General features: G+C 37.6%; 1 long non-coding RNA gene across 1 annotated transcript; it reads right to left on the bottom strand.

The window, feature by feature from the left end:
- Positions 1–15,142: 15,142 nt before the first annotated feature.
- On the bottom strand, positions 15,143–19,259 carry LOC145582102 (uncharacterized). The gene is made up of 4 exons (XR_014099760.1): positions 18,895–19,259; positions 17,868–18,031; positions 16,777–16,891; positions 15,143–15,373 (listed from the first exon to the last, which is right to left on the bottom strand). It is a non-coding gene; the product is annotated as an uncharacterized LOC145582102 (long non-coding RNA).
- Positions 19,260–20,960: the final 1,701 nt, after the last annotated feature.

Below are 20,960 nucleotides of genomic sequence, written 5' to 3'. Positions count from 1 at the left end.
GTGCGCTCATCCCACTCAGGGAAGGGTGCTAAAGAGGTGGATGGCTCCTCGCCCTCACCGACAGGCTCGTGCTCCCGTCGAGTGTCCCTAGACTGAGAACCGGAACCGTGTTGTCTAGCCATACTATATTATGCAAAATTAAGGCTCTATAGTATCTAAGGTTCGCCTAGCCATATGATATTATGTTCAAAAAAAAAAAAGAGTACGTAGTACTAAAACAGAGCACAAATTCAATTCAAGCATATATAGAATTTTCAAGCAATCAAACAATTTCTTGCAATACTATGACAATTATTGTGACAAATTGTACAAAAAAAGCTAGCAAAAACGCGAAGAACAATCCGCATTGTTCTCACGACCTCAAGGGGTTCAACAATGGTGAATTGTTCGTTTCTCCACCAAATTGAGTAAAACAGGACATAACGCATTCCCAAAGCAATATACAAGCATAATCAAGCAATTTCATGGCATAAAATTCAACAAACAAAGCAAATTAAGCAAAGTATGTTTCGAATTTTCAGAAAATTCGTGAACTAACATGCGCAAATTCAGCAAAATTCGGAGTGAATTTGAAGAAAACTTACATAGATCAGGAAACTAGATGAAATAAGCTTCGATTTGCAAGAAGTTTGAGCAAATTTGGTTGAGAAATGAGCGAGAACGAGTGAATTGAAGTTTGGAGCGAATCGCGAACAACAGCAATAGCAAACGGCGAAATGAGGAAGAGAGGAGATTTATTCGAAAATCCCGAGTGCAGCGCCAGACGATGAAATTGTCGCCTGACAACAAGAAAAATGTGCGGCGACAGAGTCTTCCAGCAGGCACTGGTGTGGCGACAGAGTGTATGGCCCCGCAATACTCTTATGTGGACCTTGTGCAGCTGTTTGGGTTCCTTGGTACGCCAGTTAGCCCCTATAAGCAACTTAACATGACTTAGTAATCGGCTCGATTACAATCATATAAAGTGATCGACCTGATAAATGATCGTCTCACTTAGCTTAAAGCGCCTAAACATTGGCTCATTACAAAGGCACCGACATAATGGTTCATAAAAAGCAGAGGCACCGACATAATGGTTCACAAGCATCAAAAGCGCCGACGTACTAGCATCACAGCAATTTCAGCAAAAATCACGGAAGCGAAGTTCAAGCGAGCTTTAAAGGTCGAGAAGCGTTGATCTTCGATAATTTTCTTCGGAATATTATCGCAACAAATGAGGATGACTTCAAGCGAAGATATCTTCAACAACGTTACCTAGCTTGCGGAGGGTTGTCACAAACAACTAAGGATGGCTTCAGGCGAAGCAATCTTCGATCATGTTCCCTGGCTTGCGGAAGATGATCACAAAGAGGTAGAAGATCGTTTCAAGCGAAGCAATCTTCGATAGTATTCTCTGGCTTGCAGAAGACTATCACAGCGGAAATTAAAGGCAGTTACAAGCGTAGCAGTCTTCAGGCGATATCCCCTAGCTTGAGAAGGATCGTCAAACAAAATCGGTTACTTCAGAGACGTGTGCTCGACGGTGCAAGATACGCGCTTCTTAACTCTTTACTGTTTAACTAATGCTAGTTTGCAGGTATCGGCGTTACAAGAATGATTTAGGATTGCAGAACATTCTGAATCATTCTCCATCCCTATCGTTACTTTGACTTTTGTTTTCGAAACATAAGTTTCTCCAAACTCAGTCAAAGTGGGGGCTTCTGTAGACACCCAAATGTGTCTCCCCAAAACCAAACCCGGTGATGAATACCTTTCGCGTCGAATCATAATCGAATGAAGTGAAAGTGTGGAAATTCTAATGTTGTGGTTAGTTTTTATTAAAAAAATCTTTCTTTCTGTTTTCAAAAACCTGCTCTATTTTATGAAAATAGTCAATCCAGTTTATTTTGGTCCATGACAAGGGTCCAATAATGTTGTAGTTGGATTGGGCTGGAAAAGAGCTTTCCAACGATATATTATAAGCCTAATTCCGATAAATAATGCGGAAGTTATGGCCAAAATACTAAACTGGGCCCGGTTTGGTTCTTATATGCGGCCCAATGATCTAGAGGAGGGCCTATTATGAATTATCATTACTAATGCAATTAGGATTGATTATAGTCTTCTAGAATCTTCTAGAAGGTTCTTTTGAATCCTAAAGGGATTAGAATTGATAATTATGTTTTATGAGTTTTATTCGGAATAAAAGAAGTGTCGTAAATGAAATTACGATTTTACCCTTCGTACGGATTTTACAACTTGATTTTATCGAAAAATAGATTCCGCGTTGAAAATGCGTGGAAAACCATCTGCATCGCCAAACAACAGTTTCGTCGCCTGGCGACGAGCTCTTTACCATTCGCCAGGTAACTGTCTTTGGACATTCCTTGTTCAAGTCAGTGTAATCTACACACATGCGCCAGGTACCATTCGGCATCTTTACAAACACAACATTCGCTACCCAATCAGGGAAGTAACATGGCCGAATGAACCCAGCGTCTAACAGCTTTTTGACCTCGGCAGCTGCCGCCTGACTTCTTTCCTAGCTTTAATTTCTTTTCTTTTGCTGGTTGGGCTTCTTTATAGGATCCATGGCGAGTTTGTGGACAGCAAGATCCGGGCTGATGCATGGCATCTCTTCCACTTCAAAGGCAAAGATGTCTTTAAACTCTTTTAGCAAGAGGTACAAGTTTGCACCCAACCTTTCAAAAGCAGCCGTCCCCACCTTAACAGTTTCCTCTGGACGACTATCGTCCAAAGGAATATCATTGTGCTCACCAGCCGGTTGGGGACGGAGCTCATTTGACCGTTCCCCGGTCAGTGATTGCTATTTCTTCTCCTTCTTCACCTCCACCAGCTGATCAGCTTTTCTTTTCTTTCCGGCTGCTGGTAGGGCTGGGTCGGAGTCCTTGACATCATCAAGGTCTATTCGCTCCTTCAGCTTATCGACTGCAGCAATTGTTGCTTTGATCCCCGTTAAGGGAGTCAACAGAGCCATCATCCTTTTCATATTTTAACAAGAGTTTTAGGATGATGACGGCTTACACGCGTTCAGAGTGGGTCGGCTAAGAATGATGTTATCGGCGATCAGCTCTTCAACCACCAAAATCCGGACGATCATATGTCGCACTTTTCCCTTCTGCCCCGCCGGATAGGTAGATCAATCTGTCCGACTAGGTGGATGACCCCTCCCCTAAAGCCAACAAGGGGATGAGAGACATCAGGTAGATTGTCCAACTTGTAATTCAGCTCGGACAGACACTTGTAGCTTATGAGGTTAGAGGAGCTACCAGTGTCAATAAGGATCCGACCAACCAGCTGGTTGGCGACCTTACATTCAATGACGACTGGGTCGTCATGCAGTCGGGGGACTTTGCCCTGATCCTTCTCAGTGATGAAGACGTCTGGGAAAGTACCACTAGTGGATGCCTGTCCATCATCAACTGAGTGGATCATCTTTTTCAGATATTCCTTGGTACCCCGAATGGTCGAGCCACCACTGGCGAACCCGCCTGCTATGGTGTAGACCGGATCCTTGTCGATGTCCGAACTACTAGTAGGCTGGGGAGTCATTTTGGACGATTGCCCCTTGTTCGCCTTTGGGGCGGCCTTGGACTTAAGGATGTATGACTTCAACTCCCCTGATCAGCCACACGGTCCAACAACCGCTTGAGGCTGAAGCAATCATTGGTGTCATGGCCAATGTCCTCATGGAACTGACAGTATTTATTCTTGTTTCGATTCTTGGCGGAACCTTTCACGGCCACGGGTTTCTCAATAGTCACCCGGTCCCTTATCTCCATGAGGATGGAGTAGCAGTCGTTATTAAACTCGTACCTTGGGACGTATGGTTTGAATTCCTTCTTTTTCTTCTGGGAAGGTTGATCAGAATCTTCAACCGCCTAGACTTATTTTCTCTTATAGCTCTGATCAGCCTTAGGAGCCTGCTAAGCTAATCGCCTCTCCTTTTATTTGTTAGACTTCTTGGAGTCTGACTGATTGCTGGACGTGTAGAGGTCGGTTGCTTGTATGAAGCTCTCCGCCTCTATCAACGCCTCTTGAAGGGTGAAAACCCTCTTTCTAACAAGGTCAAACTTAAAAGTTGACCGTCCTTCAGACCTTAAAGAAGTCTATATAGGCAACTTCGTCAGACAGTCCTTAAATCTAGATTCCTACCAGATTGAACAGCCTGACATAGGAGCCGAGTCTTTCTCTTTCTCCTGCCAAATAGTGCTCAAGTCGAGACTTGTTTTCTTTGCATTGATGTTCATTGAGAAGTTTGAAGCAAATAAGAAGGCAAGCCTCTTGAAGCTATCAATACATTCGGCTGGCAGGTTTCCAACCATTGTTGAGCTATTCCCTTCAAGGTAGCCAGGAAACATCGACACTGCATAACATCCTCTAACCCCTGCATGTGCATAAGGTTAGAGTAGGCCATGAGGTGGTCCTTAGGGTTGGAGGTACCATCGTAGGCACCAACCAACACATTCTTAACCTTGGCCGGCTAGGCCGCCTCGGTTATCTTCTTGGTGAACGCAGATGTTTGTTCACCAAGTTTAAGCAAACTGAGTTGCCAGTCCAAGGGTTGGACATTATATGCCGCCTGTCCCCAAAAGGGGCCAGCTGCATGAAATGAGTCCAAATCATCATGGATAGACGAGTCAAAAGCTTGCTCATTGGAATCATCTAAGGAACTATGGGACACACCTTTAGAATTCATGCAAAAATCGGATGCAATATGAGAAAGAACATGCACTTCATCATCATTAGAATGCATTACATGGTCACTATGGGGAGCATCAAGCACATCATGGGAATTTATATTAGACAAATCATGACAATTAGCATCAACATTAAAAGCATGAGAATCCCGAACATAAGTCTCATGATTGGCCCTCTCCCAATCATAATTATCCCTAGCTAGCCATGAATAGAAATCCCAAGCTTCATCCGAAGACATAGTTTTAAGATCACCATTTAACATATTATCAACCACTCCTCTAAAATGCTCATTTAATCCCAAATTAATGATTTCACAATAATCACCCTTGCTAAAACCCTTAACACCATCCAAGAAATCCTCAAGTCTATTAAAATACACCCAAAACGGTTCATTATCAAATTGAGGAATAGAAATACAAGCCATTTTTTCAAATAAAGCAACACAAATAAAAACCAACAAAAAGAGAGATAAATATACACATTGGACTAGTCTCAATAAGATAACACAATGGTAATGGAAGTCGTTCCCCGGCAACGGCGCCAATTTGATGAAGGAATAAACGCGTCGTCAATTGTCTATCCCTAGATCAAATACAATTTATACAACCTAAACAAACCTAATACGAGTATAAGGCAAGCATAGGGGTCGAACCACAAAGAACGGTTAAACACCACCAAATGTTATTGACAATTAAGCTAGTCCGGAATAGGAGATAAATAAACTAAAGTCTAAATATGCTAAAACAAGAAATAAAGCATTAAGGGAAATGGTTTAGGAATAGCATTCACTTGAACATAAACAAAGGCATAGAAATTGAATTAATTATGAACTAAACATGCTCAAATATCGAAATAAAGGATCCAATCTAGCCGCCTTCCGGGGTCAATTGGCTTCTCCTAACATAGCCTCTATGTTTCCACATTAGAACCATATACTAGGAGGTAGTACTAAATAACAATCGATTATAATGAACCTTAACTAAGTCAACTTCCGTTCCTTGTTAGCAAAGATTCACCTTTAATCAACCAACAATGTGCACTTGCAAGAAGATTAAAGAATATCAAGCATATAAAGACTTTAATCACAAATAAATCAACTCTAAACCTAGAACATGCTCAAGATCCAACTACACCACAACCATCCCCTTAATGGGAGAATTACTCACTAATCATGATAACAACAAGATTAATCAACAAATAATCAAGAATCAACATGATTAACAAGAAATACCAACAACAAAAACGATAATCAAAAGAAAGCAAATAAAAATAGAGGAGAGAGAGTTAGAGATTCTCATTGATTGAAGATGAAAGTCTACAAACAAGATGATCAATCTTCTTCTTCAAAATCCAAGCTCAACAATGGTGAAACCCTCACTTTCTCTCTCTAAACTACTCTAATCCTAAGCTAAACCTAGAGAGAGAAGCTCTCCTAAAACTAGGGAAAAAGATCTAAAAGAATGAAGTTCTTTTTCTTACAAAACAAGCCCCGCAATATATAAAGAATCGCGCAAAAACGCTGAACAGGACCCGCTGTGCGCCCGCGCAAGGATCTGTGCGCCCGCGCATGGTAGCTGTGCGCCCGCGCGTGCGCCCTCGCAGCGGTCTGTGCGCCCTCGCAGCGGCCTGCGCTCCCTCGCAGCAGCCTGCGCGCCCGCGCATTTGTGGGTTGCGCGGCTTGTGCTTTGGTGTGTGCGCCCGTGCTGCTGGCTGCGCGCCCGCGCACCGTAGCTGCGCGCCCGCGCACATGTCGCGCAAAACTTTCTGCCTCGATTCTGCAATTTCGCTAATTTTGCGCGGGTTCTAACAGGGCTGCGCGCCCGCACATTATTCGCGCCCTTGCACCTTGCTTTCTTCGATTCTTCTCTCATGATTCCTTGGCTTCTTCTTTGCAATCCAAGACTTCAAATACCTAAGCACAAACACCAAGGGAAGCAATAAGGTATAGGGAACGGTGCAAACACGCAATGAAGGCAAGCATACAACAATATACGCGATTTCATTAAAATCACATCGAGACATGTATGCACGCATTATTTGAACAAAACAACTACAAAACACCCTAAGACAAGCTAAAACAAGGCATAAACACTATCCTAGGAGTGACATAAATGTCACTCATCAGCTAGAGCCAGCCGTATTCTGGTTGATCAGGTCCTTGATTTCACCTTTGAAACTTGTCATGAATTTCATAAGTTCGTCTCGGGTTACTAGAGCCTAACTACCTACCACCTTGGTATTCCCAGGCGGTGGTCCAGCAGACTTGCTGGGACCTGCTTCATTGTTTACTCGTTCTAGCTTGTCTCTGGAACGGATGTGTTTAGCAATGAGTGATTCGTCAGTGGCCACATATGTTTCGACGTCCACATCGTGGTCGTCCTCATTATCTGTAAAGACCTCCCCATCAACCTTGGGACGGCTGGGGTCTGGCGGCGGTACAGACTCTTGAACCATATTTGAGGTACTCACCCCACAGACGGCGCCAAATGTTTTCGGTGTTTTAGTCCCTTAAGAGAGTTACAGCTTGAAGACAAATCCAGTGGTGCATGTACCTGCAAAATAATGGAGACTCCGGGTGGTTGGAGCTCCGCCTACGACGATAAAGTTAGAACGTGTTGGAGAATAAAAAAAGGTGCGGAAAAGTAGAGTGAGATCTTCTCAGATTCTGAGATCAGGTGTTTTCACAGATGTAAGAGAATATAGGGTTGTAATAAATGTATCTGCCCCATAAATAGGGGAAATCTCCCTATTTATAAGATAGATCCGGTGGTGCCAGGTACCATTCGGCTTCTTCACAAGCACAACATTCGCAACCTACTAAAGGAAGTTACATGGCCGAATGAACCCCGCGTCTAACAGCTTTTTACTTCGGTAGCTGCCGCTTGACTTCTCTCCTCGCCGTGATTTCTTTTCTTTTACCGGATGGGCTTCTTTTTTGGATCCACGCCAAGTTTATGGACTGTAAGATCCGGGCTGATGCCTTGCATCTCTTCCACTTTAAAGGCAAAAATGTCTTTGAATTCTTTTAGCAGATGGTGCAAGTCTGCACCCATCTTCGCAAAAGCAACCGTCCCCACCTTAACAGTTCACTCTAGATGGCTATCGTCTAGAGGAATATCAATGTGATCACCAGCCGGCTGGGGACGGAGGTCGTCTGACCGTTCCCCGGCCAGTAACTTCTATTGCTTTTTTTTTCTTAACCACCACCAGCTGATAAGTCATTCTTTTCTTTGCGGCTGGTGGGGCCGATTGATCTTCCTTGATATCATCAAGGTCTATTGGCTCCTTCCCCTGTCCAGCTGCTGCGGCCGCGGGTTTGACGTCCGAGAGATAGCACTCTCTGGTCGTCTTCTGATCTCCGTTTAGGGAGCCAATAGAGCCATCGTCCCTTTCATACTTGAGCAACATGAGGGATGGGATGATGACGGCCTTGCACTCGTTTAGAGTGGGTCGGCCAAGAATAAGGTTATAGGTGGTCAGCTCTTCGACCACCAAAAATCAGACGGTCATGTGCCGCCCTTTGCCCTTTTCTCCCAGCCGGACAGGGAGATCTATCCGTCCGAATGGGTGCACCACTCCTCCCCGAAACCCCACAAGGGGATAGGAGACATCATGCATGCTATCCAGCTTGTATTTGAGCTTGGAAAGGCACTTGTAGCTGATGATGTCAAAGAAGCTTCCTGTGTCAATCAGAATGGGGCCAACCAGTTGGTTGGCCACTTTGCACTCGATGACCACAGGGTCATTATGCGGCCGACGGACTTTGCCCCGGTCCTTCTTAGTGATGACAACTTCTGGGAAGGCGGTAGTGCCAGACGCTTATCCCTCTTCAACAAAATTGACCATCTTTCTCAGATGGTCCTTGTTGCCCCGCATGATCGGGCCACCTCCAGCGAATCCACCTGCTATAGTGTAGACCGGCTCCTCATCGGTGTCCGAACTACCAGTAGGCTGGGGTCTCTTTTTAGAGGACTGCCCCAGATTCACTTTGGATGTCACTTTTGATTTCACATAGGACTTCAGAACTCCTTTGTCGACTAGACGGTCAAGCATCCGCTGGAGGCTGTAACAGTCATTGGTGTCATGGCCGACGTCCTCATGGTAGTGGCAGTGTTTGTTTTTGTTCCGATTTTCGGAGGAACCTTTCATTGGATTTGGCTTCTCTAAGGTCAGCCGATCCTTTATCTCCATGAGGATGGAGTAGCTGTCGTTGTTAAACTCGTACCTTGGAACGTACGATTTAAATTCTTTTTTCTTCTTCTGGGCTGGCTGATCAGAGTTATCAACCGCCCGGATCTCTTTCTTCCTCTTGCTCTCTTCAGGCTTCTGAGCCAGCTGAGCAGGCCGACTCTCCTTCTACTTGTCAGACCTTTTAGAGTCCGACTGCTTATTGAGGAGCAGAGTTCGGTTGCATGTATATAGGCTTTAGCCTCCATCAGGGCTACCTAGAGGGTAAAGATTTTCTTGCGGAAGAGGTCGAACTTGAAAGTCGACCCATCCTTCAGACCCTTGAAGAAGTCTGTATAGGCAACTTCGTCAGACAGCCCTTGAATATGGATTCTCACCAGATTGAACCGCCTGACGTAGGAGCGCAATCCTTCTCTATCTCCCTGCTGCACATTGCTCAGGTAGAGACTTGTTTTCTTTGCAGGGATGTTTATAGAGAAGTTGGAAGCAAACAAGAACACAAGCGTCTTGAATCTGTTTATGCATCTAGTCGGCAGGTTGCCGAACCACTATTGGGCTATGCCCTTCAAGGTAGCTGGGAAGCAGCGACACCAAGCGGCATCATCCAACCCTTGTAGATACATCAAGTGGGTGTATGCAAGAAGGTGATCTTCTGGGTTAGAGGTACCAACATAGGTTCCTACCAACACGTTCTTAACCTTGGTCGGCTGTTCGGCCTCGGCTATCTCTCTAGAGAACGCAGAGGGTTGTTCTCCGAGGTTTTGTAGTCGAATCTGCCAGCCCATAGGCTGGTAATCGTATGTCGCTTGTCCTCCGAAGAAGGCAGGCTGGATGTAGGGAAAAGCAGGTGACCTGTATAATGGTTGGGCTACATACTGTGCCGAGTTAATCATATGAGGATCCGTGTGGATGGAGAGGCCGCCTGACAGAGTCCTATGTACAGATTGCGAATTCCTCACTGAGGTATTCTTGAAGCTATTTGGGTAACTCGATGTGGATGCCGACTCAGACAGCTGCTGGTTCTTCTTTTGCTTAATGTAATGTCGAGCATCAAAAAAGGTCCTTTTGCTACCGTCCGACTGCATATGCCAAATGGCCTTTCTCTTTTCCGCTTCTAGGAAATGGAGTTTGGAGAGATTAATCTGGGGCCGAGCCTTCTCCTTCGTAGCAGGGTGAGGGGTAGGCTGTCGGTCCTTGACTGACTTTGCTTTCTCAACTTGAGCTGGTTTTTTGGCCGACTGTTCCTTCCTAGGAGCAGCCGTCCTATTGGCGATCAATTCCTTGAGTTTACCCTTGAAACTTGTCATGAATTTCATGAGCTCGTCTTGGGTGATGGGGGCTGATCCGACTGCCTGCATCTAATCAGACGGCTGTCCAGGGGGCTTGCTTGTACCCGCCTGGTTAATGTTCCACTCCCGTCCCTCTTTGTGATGGATGCGTTAAGAGATTAGTGACCCATCAGTGGCCACATAGGTTTCGACTTCACAGTCGTCACCGGAGTCATGGTATGAATGGACCTCTGCATCAACCGAAGGCCGAATTGTCTCAGGAAGCGATACAGGATCTTGTGAAGCCATCTTTGAGGTACTCTCCCCACAGACGACGCCAAATGTTTCGGGGGTTTTTGTGTCCCTTGGGAGAGTTACAACTCGAAGACTGGGTCCAACAAAGCCGCCTGTACCTGCAAAACAACGGAACTCCAAATGTTCAGAGGTCCGCCTCTGAAGGTTTAGTTAGTAAGGATTCAGAGTAAAACGTGCGGAAAGTAAATATCTTCTCGGATTCCGAGATCAGGTGTTCTCTGTTTCGAGAGTAATAAATGATGTAATAATTAAGACGTGCCTGAATAAAAAAGGGAATCTCTTTATTTATAAGGTCCTAAAAAAGTGTGCCCTACCCTAGGGTTTGATGACCTAGGGACTTGGGCTACGCCGTTTTACAGCTACCTTGGGAATTAGCCTTGACCGCCGCCAAATCCTAGGGGGATATCTGCTTGACACGTGTCAGCCCCCTGAGAGTTCCATTTGGAGGCCTTCTCAGGTGACACGTGGCAAGCTTACCTTATACCACGTGACGGGGAAGAAATACCCAAATAACATTCAAACAAAGCTTTCTGAGTCAAATGGAAGTCAAATACATTCAGAAAAGCTAATTGAGCCAAATGAAAGCCAAACATATTCAAACAAAGCTTTTTGAATCAAATGAAAGTCAAATGCATTCAAAAAATCTAATAAATTCAAATGAAAGCCAAACACATTCAAATAAAACTTTCTACCACAAATGAAAGTCAAATGCATCCAACAAACCTAATTAAATAAAATGAAGGTCAAACACATTCAAACAAAGCTTATTGAATCAAAGGAAAGTTAAATGCATTTAAAAAAGCTAATTTAGTCAAATGAAAGTAAAACTTATTCAAACAAAGATTTTTGAATCAAATGAAAGAAAAACACATTCAAACAAAGCTTTTTTAATCAAATGTAAGTCTAATGCATTCAACAAAGCTAATTGTATAAAATTAAAGCCAAACACAGTCCAATAAAGCTTTTTGAATCAAAAGAAAGTGAAACACATTCAAACAAAGCTTTTTGAATCAAAGGAAAGTCAAATGCATTTAAATATGCTAATTGAGTTAAATGAAAGTTATACTGACTCAAACAAAGATTTGAGAATCAAATGAAAGTCAAACACTTTCAAACAGAGCTAATTGAATCAAATGAATGTCAAATACATTCAAATAATGCCTTTTGAATCAAATGAAAGTCAAATGAATTTAAACAAAGCTTTTTGAATCAAATGAAAGTCAAATGTATTCAAAAATGCTAATTGAGTCAAATTAAAGTTCAACTGATTCAAACAAAGCTTTTTGAATCAAATGAAAGTCAAACACATTCAAACAAAGCTAATTGAATCAAATGAAAGCCAAACACATTCAAACAAGGCTTTTAGAATCAAATGTAAGTCAAACACATTTAAATAAAGCTTTTGGAATCAAATGAAAATAAAATGCATTCAAAAACGCTAATTGAGTCAAATGAAAGTTAAACTAATTTAAACAAAGATTTTAGAATTAAATGAATGTCAAACACATTCAAATAGTGCCTTTTGAATAAAATGAAAGTCAAATGCATTAAACAAAGGTTTTTGAATTAAATTAAAGTCAAAATACATTCAGAAAAGCTAGTTGAGTCAAATGAAAGCCATACATATTCAAACAAAACTTTTTGAATTAAATAAAAGTCAAATGCATTCAACAAAGCTAATTAAATCAAATGAAAGCCTAACTTATTCAAATAAAGTTTTTTGCCTAAAATGAAAGTCAAATGCATTCAACAAAGCTAATAGAATCAAATAAAGGTAAAACACATTCAAACAAAACTTTTTGAATCAAATGAAAGTTAAATGCATTCAAAACTGCTAATTGAGTCAAATGAAAGTCAAACTTATTAAAACAAAGCTTTTTGAATCATATGAAAGTCAAACACATTCAAACAAAACTTTATGAATCAAATAAAAGTCAAATGAATTCAAAAAAGATAATTAAATCAAATGAAAGACAAACACATTTAAACAAAGATTTTTAAATCAAATGATAGTCAAACAGATTCAAACAAAGTTTTTGTTAATCAAATGAAAGTGAAACGCCTTCAATAATGCTTATTGAGTGAAATGAATGTCAAACTTCTATAAACAAAGCTTTTTGAATCAAATGAAAGACACACACATTCAAACAAAGCTAAATGAATCAAATAAATTTCAAACACTAAATTAATGCCTTTTGAATCGAAAGTCAAATGCATTCAAACAAAGATTTCTGAATCAAATGAAAGTCAAATAGCTAATTGAGTCAAATAAAAGTCAAACATATTCAAACAAAGCTTTTTGAATCAAATGAAAGTCGAATTCATTCAACAAAGATAATTGAATAAATGAAAGCGAAACACATTTAAACAAAGCTTTTGGAATCAAATGAAAGTCAAACACATTCAAACAAAGCTTTTGGAATCAAATGAAAGTCAAACACATTCAAACAAAGAAAATTAAATCAAATGAAAGCCAAACACATTCAAACAAGGCTTTTTGAATTAAATGAAAGTCAAAAACACTCAAACAAAGCTTTTTAAATCAAATGAAAGTCAAATGCATTCAAAAACGTTAATTTGATTCAAATGAAAGTCAAATGCATTCAAACAAAGCTTTTTAAATCAAATGAAACTCAAAAACATTCAAACAAAGCTAATTGAATCAAATGAATGTCAAAAATATTCAAACAATGCTTTTTGAATCAAATAAAAGTGAAATGCATTCAAACAATGATTTCTGAATCAAATAAAAGTGAAATGCATTCAAACAATGCTTTCTGAATCAAAATAAAAGTAAAATGCATTCAAAAGAGCTAATTGAGTCATAAAAAAGCAAATCATATTTAAACAAAGCTAATTGAATCAATTTAATGTCAAACACATTCAAACAATGCCTTTTGAATCAAATAAAAGTCAAATGCATTCAAACAAAGCTTTCTGAATGAAAATGAAAGTCAAACTTATTCGAACAAAGCTTTTTAAATTAAATGAAAGTCAAACACATTCAAATAATGCCTTTTGAGTCAATAAAAAGTCACATGCATTTAAACAAGGCTTTCTAAATCAAATAAAAGTCAAATGCTTTGAAAAAAAGCTAATTGAGTCAAATAAAAGTCAAACTTATTCAAAAAAAGATTTTGAATCAAAATGAAAGTCAAACAAATTCAAACAAAGCTTTGTGAATCAAATGAAAGTCAAATGCATTCAAAATGCTAATTGACTCAAATGAAAGACAAACTTATTCAAACAAAACTTTTTAAATCAAATGAAAGTGAAATGCATTCAACAAAGCTAATTGAATCAAATGAATTTCAAACACATTCAAATAATGCCTTATTAATAAAATAAATGTCAAATGCATTCAAACCAAGCTTTTTTAATCAAATGAAAGTCAAAATGCATTAAACAAAGCTAATTGAATCAAAAAGAATGTCAAGCACATTCAAACAAAGATTTTTGAATCAAATGAAATTAAATGTATTCAACAAAGGTAATTGAGTCAAATGAAAGTCAAACTTATTCAAACAAGGATTTTAAATCAAATGAAAGTCAAACAGATTCAATCAAATTTTTTGGAATCAAATGAAAGTCAAATGCATTCCAAAATTCTAATTAAGTCGAATGAAAGACAAACTGATTCAAACAAAGCTTTTTGAATAAAATGAAAGTCAAACATATTCAAATAATGCCTTTTGAATCAAATGAAAGTCAAATGCATTTAAATAAATCTTTCTGAATCAAATAAAAGTCAAATCCATTCAGAAAAGCAAATTCAGTCAAATAAAAGTCAAACGTATTGATGCAAAGATTTTTGAATCAAATGAAAGTCAAACGCATTCAAACAAAGCTAATTGAATCAAATGAATGTCAAACAAATTAAAATAATGCCTTTTGAATCAAATGAAAGTCCAATGCTTTCAAACAAAGCTTTCTGTATCAAATGAATGTCAAATGTAATCAAAAAAGCTAATTAAGTCAAATGAAAGCCAAACATACAAAGTTTTTTGAACACATGAAAGTCAAATGAATTCAACAAACCTAATTGAATCAAATAAAAGCCAAACACATTCAAACAAGGCTTTTGTGATCAAATGAAAGTGAAACAAATTGAAACAAAGCTTTTTTAATCATATGAAACACTAGTGGAAAAAAGCCCATCCGTAACGGGCAAAAATTGCCCATCCGTAACGGGCAGCGTCCGTTACGTATGCGGCCGTTACGGATGGCCTTTGTTATTTGTAACGGGCGATGTCCGTTACAAATAATAGGTTATTCGTAACGGGCACCTGATATGCCTGTTACGAATAATAGGTTATTCGTAACGGGCAATTAATATGCCCGTTACGAATAACCTATTATTTGTAACGGGCACTTTTTTGCCAGTTACAAATACCGACTTATTGTATTTTGATTTGTATTTATTTGTAACGGGCAACAAATATGCCCCTTACAAATAAGTACTTATTCGTAACGGGCAACACTAATTCCTGTTACGAATAAGTACTTATTTGTAACGAGCATATTTGTTTCCCGTTACAAATAGTCTATAAATTATTTTATTTTTTTATTAAATTTCGGCAGCATTTATTTATATTTATAATTAATATAATTATAATCTGTGATAATAAACCTGTTCCTCTACATATATAACTGTAAATAAACAATTATGCTGAACAAAACATTTGTAGAAATTAATAAGACATAATAATATAAATAATACATTACAAATAAAAACTTGTATAAGTTTATCCAATACATACAAAACACTAATAATATTACATTATTCTACCTAATAGTTATGCATTCAATAAATATTTAGATCTAAAGTATTGTGCCCATTGTTCTTGAACCACATTCAACTCGCCAACATCATAAGGGGCTTTTCTTGAACAAAAATCCTTCTAAAAAAAAAAAACAAATGAATGAGGTTACAAAATAAAAATAATCATTAGAATAAATGTTTTCTTTCCCATATTTCATATTAAAGAAATACAACTCTATCTTTTCCATCTTTCATGTGTTGACTCTAGTCGTTTCAAAATTGCCTAATGGACTTCTATCTTTCCCATCTTTCATGTGTTGGTCCAAATTATATAAATAAAACTCATAACATCCATAATTAACTTATATTTTGGTTTCTATGAATTGAAATTAATGAAATATGACCTTTTACTCACTTTGGGAAGCATTTAGATCTAAAAAGGTTTCAAAATTGCCCAATGGACTTCTATTTTTCCCGTTTTTAATGTGTTGGTCCAAATTATACAAATAAAACTCATAATATCCATAATTAACTTATATTTGGTTTCTATGAATTGAAATTAAAGAAATATGACCTTTTACTCACTTTTGGGAGCATTTAGATCTAAAAAGGTTTCAAAATTGCCCAAGGGACTTCTATTTTTCCCGTTTTTAATGTGTTGGTCCAAATTATAAAAATAAAACTCATAATATCCATAATTAACTCATATTTGGTTTCTATGAATTGAAATTAAAGAAATATGACCTTTTACTCACTTTTGGGAGCATTTAGAGCCAAAAAGGCTTTAAAATTGCCTAAGGGACTTCTATTTTTCCCATTTTTCATGTATTGGTCCAATTTATAGAAATAAAGCTCATAACATCCATAATTAACTTATATTTAGTTTCTATGAATTGAAATCAATGAAATATGACCTTTACTCACTTTTTGGAGCATTTACAGCCAAAAAGGCTTCAAAATTGCCTAAGGGACTTCTATCTTGAATGGGTATCTAGGCATATGAAGATATAATGCATAATAAATATTAACACATTCAAGATCAATCAACAAATCAAGGATATGTTCAAGCAAAATCAAAACGACAGTTCAATTGAATTAAACTAAGCGGAAATGCAAACTACAACAAATTTCCATAAAATAAAAAGATAATAAAAATTGAGTAATAATTTCAATAAAACAAGAAAAACAGAGTAGTTAGATAATTAGATGTATGTTGTATCTTGTGTTGCTGCTTAATACTATACATTTCAACAATTATTAAGATTTTTGTTCATTCCTTTGGTCACATTGTAAATGGTGGCATATAATGCATTTATGTCTGCCTAGTGGCACAAGATAATACTATAAATCAATATATGGGAATAAGAGAGTGGAAGCAGATGTAGACATAGCTAGATAATTCATACAAAGTCAGCAATAGTTTACTCCAGCATAAAATTCAAATTTTTTTAAGCACAACTCAATTCATTCATATAGAATCAACAATAAGATACTCTGGCATTATTACAGTTTCTTATTGAAAAGTATTGAAACGTAACAAACCTGGTGAGTTGTTGCAGAAGTGAGTAGCTCAATAGCTGCTAAAAAGAGCTAGGGGTTGATTTCACCGCGGTTGTTCACGAATAATACTTTCAATGGTAGATCTTAATTGCATAACCTGAGGCAAAACAGTTTCAGAAAGCTCAAAACATGGAATTTTCTCATTTAGTTCTTTAGGCAAACAATACAATTAAATACAAATTTATTATTACTCCCCCTATTCTCCCGTTAATCATGCAAATTTATTTCGGACTCATCAAATTTTCAAAAAATATAAATTTATTTCATATATATTTTACAAGGTTTTGAATTGAAATTGAACAATCACATTAGTACAGTTAGTTTCCACAACAAATTAATTAAAATTATTTAAAACTGAAAATTAAAGAACAACAATTAAAATTAAAAATTAAACAAGAACAATTATTCACCTAGCCGCCGAAAATAAACCCAAACCTACCAGAAATTATAATAATAATAATAATAATAATAATAATAATAATATTGGTGCTCGTGCGGGTTCAAGCGTTCAGGCGTTCGCTAAGTTTCAGGATATTGGTGCTCGTGCAGCTGCTCACATCTTCAGTAGGATCGGGTTCGCTATAGGTAGAGGGGTGGGGGCCCAGATTGTATCTCGGCTCCCTACCAATTTCTTGTAAATTGATTGACTCTGTAGGTTTTGTTATAATAATAATAATAATAATAATAATAATAATAATAATAGTCAGCAATTATCTACAGTGTTCTTATTAGTCTCAAGAAACAAAGGTATGGATCACATCTGATAAAATGCAAAAAACAGAAGACCTAAACAAAATAGGAATTTCCTATTAAAAGCTGTAATTAAGCCGATTATTTGGTCATTAGTTTAAGGTATGAAATTTTAAAGGCCTTGTGGATACTCCAGCCGACATAGAAATATCAGGGCATCTTAGTGGAATAGCAATACATAATCAATAATGATGAATGCAGAGTAGTCAATAGTGCTTGTAGCCAAAGAGTGAGAAGAATACATTCAATGATTCAAATACAAAGAAAAAAAATGTACAATGGAACGTCAAGATATGAAACAGACAGAAAAGCAAGAAGCTAACCTCCATGAGTTGGTTTCTGCCAACCGCTACGAGAAATCCCTCCATATTTCACCACATTACCACTGGTAGCCTTCGTATATTTCTTAAAGTCTTCCACCAGTTTAACAAAACCCATAGTTCCAGTCACTTTGCACTTCCATGGGTTGTTAAAAGCAACTGAGTTCCTGTAAGCCCAGGCCGCCCAGGCGATTGAAACAAAAATAAGAAGCTCCTTACGTGTGAGCTTACCAGACATCCAAGACAACAGTATTTATAGATTTATAGATTTACTTCTATGTTCAACTAAACGACCACGTTTATAATATTACTTGCACTTCACTTATAACTGGAGGAGGGATTTTTGGGCCTCTTTCTGTCTCTCCCTCACTTTTGTCTTAATCTTAATTGGTTTCTTAAGATTAATTAATTCAATTTTGAAAATGACTAACTTTTACTTATCTTTGTTGTTTTTATGTTAGTTTTGGGTAAAAGAGTTTTCAGGTTCAGTTTTGGGCATATAATGGGTTATATGCTTAAGAATAATATAAAAATGAAAAGAGTGTCCAATTGAATAACCCCGTCAATTGACCATCATCATTAACAGATTGGAACCACTCAAAATCAAATTCACTAACAAATGTCGAAATATGATGAAGCTTTACAAAAATTTAAGATCAAATTATCTTTTTTTTTTAAAGAAAAGCTTAAATTTTCTTAGTTGTGCTGAACACAACAATTACAAACCCCATTTCATTATAATTCTGCAATTGCAATGAAAAATTCACAGCTTCCACAATAATTACCAATCCACAAACATATAAAAATAGCATTAATAGCATACCTTATGTACTGAACTAGTGATTCTTCTTCTTCAAAAAAAAAATATGTACTGAACTAGTGAACTAATTAAAATTACAGATAACACAAAATACTCAAAGAAATCAAACTAATTCAACTGTGCTCATTAAATTATCATATTGGGTCAAATTATAAACCAGAAATTTATGTTATAGAGTGAAAGTTGAAACTTAAAAGTTGATTAGCATACCGCAATGTAAGGGCGGCTGCAGGCGGAGGACCGGTGCCCGGAATTAGGCGAGAAGATGCTCTGGTAGCTGAGGGAGAAGAAGGAAATTGCGAGGGAGAAGAAAGGGGCTGAAGGCCGGCGTCAAGGGAGCACCACTGGAGTCGGTAGAGAGAAGAAGGGAGTTGCGAGGGAGAAAAAGGGAATTGCGAAGGAGAAGACAGGAATTGCGGAGGATTGGTGGCCGAGTAGCTGCTCCGGTAGCCAAGGGAGAAGAAGGGAATTGCGAGGGATTTTCGATCCGACGGAGCTTCAACGGAGTTCGACGGAGAAGGAGGGAGTTTGGGAGTGAAAGAGTGAGAACGAAAGGTGAAGGCAAAGGAGGGAGTTTGAGGAGAGAGAGTGAGTGAGAAAGGGGAAATGGAAAGTTAGGGTTTAATTTGAAGGCTTATTCGTAACGGTCACTTTTGTTGGCTACAAATAACTGGTCAAAATTCAATTGACTTTTCTATTTGTAACGGGCATAAGCTGTCAGTTACGAATTAGTCTTTATTTGTAACGGGCAAAAAAGTGCCCGTTACGAATAATGAGCTTTTTGTAACGGGCATATAATTGCCCGTTACGAATACTTCTTTTCCTTCTCAAGTCATTGGTTTTTCGTAACGGACATTGGTTTTGCCCGTTACAAATGATGTTATTGTAACGGGGATTTAATTGCCCGTTACAAATAGGCCGTTACGAATGGCCATTTTTCCACTAGTGAAAGTGAAATGCCTTCAATAATGCTTATTCAGTGAAATGAATGTCAAACTTTTATAAACAAAGCTTTTTGAATCAAATGAAACTCAAACACATTCAAACAAAGCTAATTGAATCAAATGAATGTCAAACACTCAATTAATGCCTATAAAATCGAAAGTCAAATGCATTCAAGAAAATATTTCTAAATCAAATGAAAGTCAAATGCATTCAAAAAACCTAATTGACTCAAATAAAAGTCAAACATATTAAAACAAAGCTTTTTGAATCAAATGAAAGTCGAATGCATTCAACAAAGCTAATTGAATAAATGACAGCGAAACACATTCAAACAAAGCTTTTGGAATTAAATGAAAGTCAAACACATTCAAACAATATAAATTAAATCAAATGAAAGCCAAACATATTCAAACTAGGCTTTTTGGATCAAATGAAAGTCAAAAACACTCAAACAAAGATTTTTTGAATCAAATGAAAGTCAAATGCATTCAAATATGCTAATTGAGTCAAATGAAAGTCAAACATATGGAAACAAAGCTTTTTTAATCAAATGAAAGTCAAACACATTCAAACAAAGCTTTTTGAATCAAATGAAATTCTAATGCATTCAAAAACGCTAATTGATTCAAATGAAAGTCAAACTTATTCAAACAAAGATTTTTTAATCAAAATGAAAGTTAAATGATATCAAAAAAGCTAATTGAGTCAAATAAAAAGTCAAACATATTCAAATAAATATTTTTGAATCAAATGAAAGTCAAATGCATTCAACAAAGCTAATTGAACCAAATGAACGCCAAACACATCCAAACAAAGCTTTTTTAATCAAATGAAAGTGAAACACATTAAAACAAATCTTTTGGAATCAAATGAAAGTCAAATGCATTCAAAAACGCTAATTGATTCAAATGAAAGTCAAACATATTCAAACAAAGCTTTTTGAATCAAATGAAAGTCAAAAACATTCAAACAAAGCTATTTGAATCAAATGAATGCCAAACACATTCAAATAATGCCATTTGAATAAAATTAGAGTCAAATGCATTCAAAAAAAGCTTTCTGAATCAAAAGGAAAGTAAAATTCATTCAAAAGAGCTAATTGAGTCATAAAAAAGCCAATCATATTCAAACAAAGCTAATTGAATGAAATGAATGTCAAACACATTCAAACAAATCTTTTTGTATCAAATGAATGTCAATCACATTCAAATAATGCCCTTTGAATCAAATAAAAGTCAAATGCATTTAAACAAAGCTTTCTGAATCAAATAAAAGTCAAATGCTTTCAAAAAAAGCAAATTGAGACAAATAAAAGTCAAATTTATTCAACC

Source organism: Chenopodium album, chromosome 15, assembly GCF_948465745.1.
Source record: "Chenopodium album chromosome 15, dcCheAlbu1.1, whole genome shotgun sequence".
Lineage (NCBI taxonomy): Eukaryota > Viridiplantae > Streptophyta > Magnoliopsida > Caryophyllales > Amaranthaceae > Chenopodium > Chenopodium album.
Note: the sequence above shows the minus strand (reverse complement) of the source record. Positions and strands in the feature narration are given on the sequence as shown.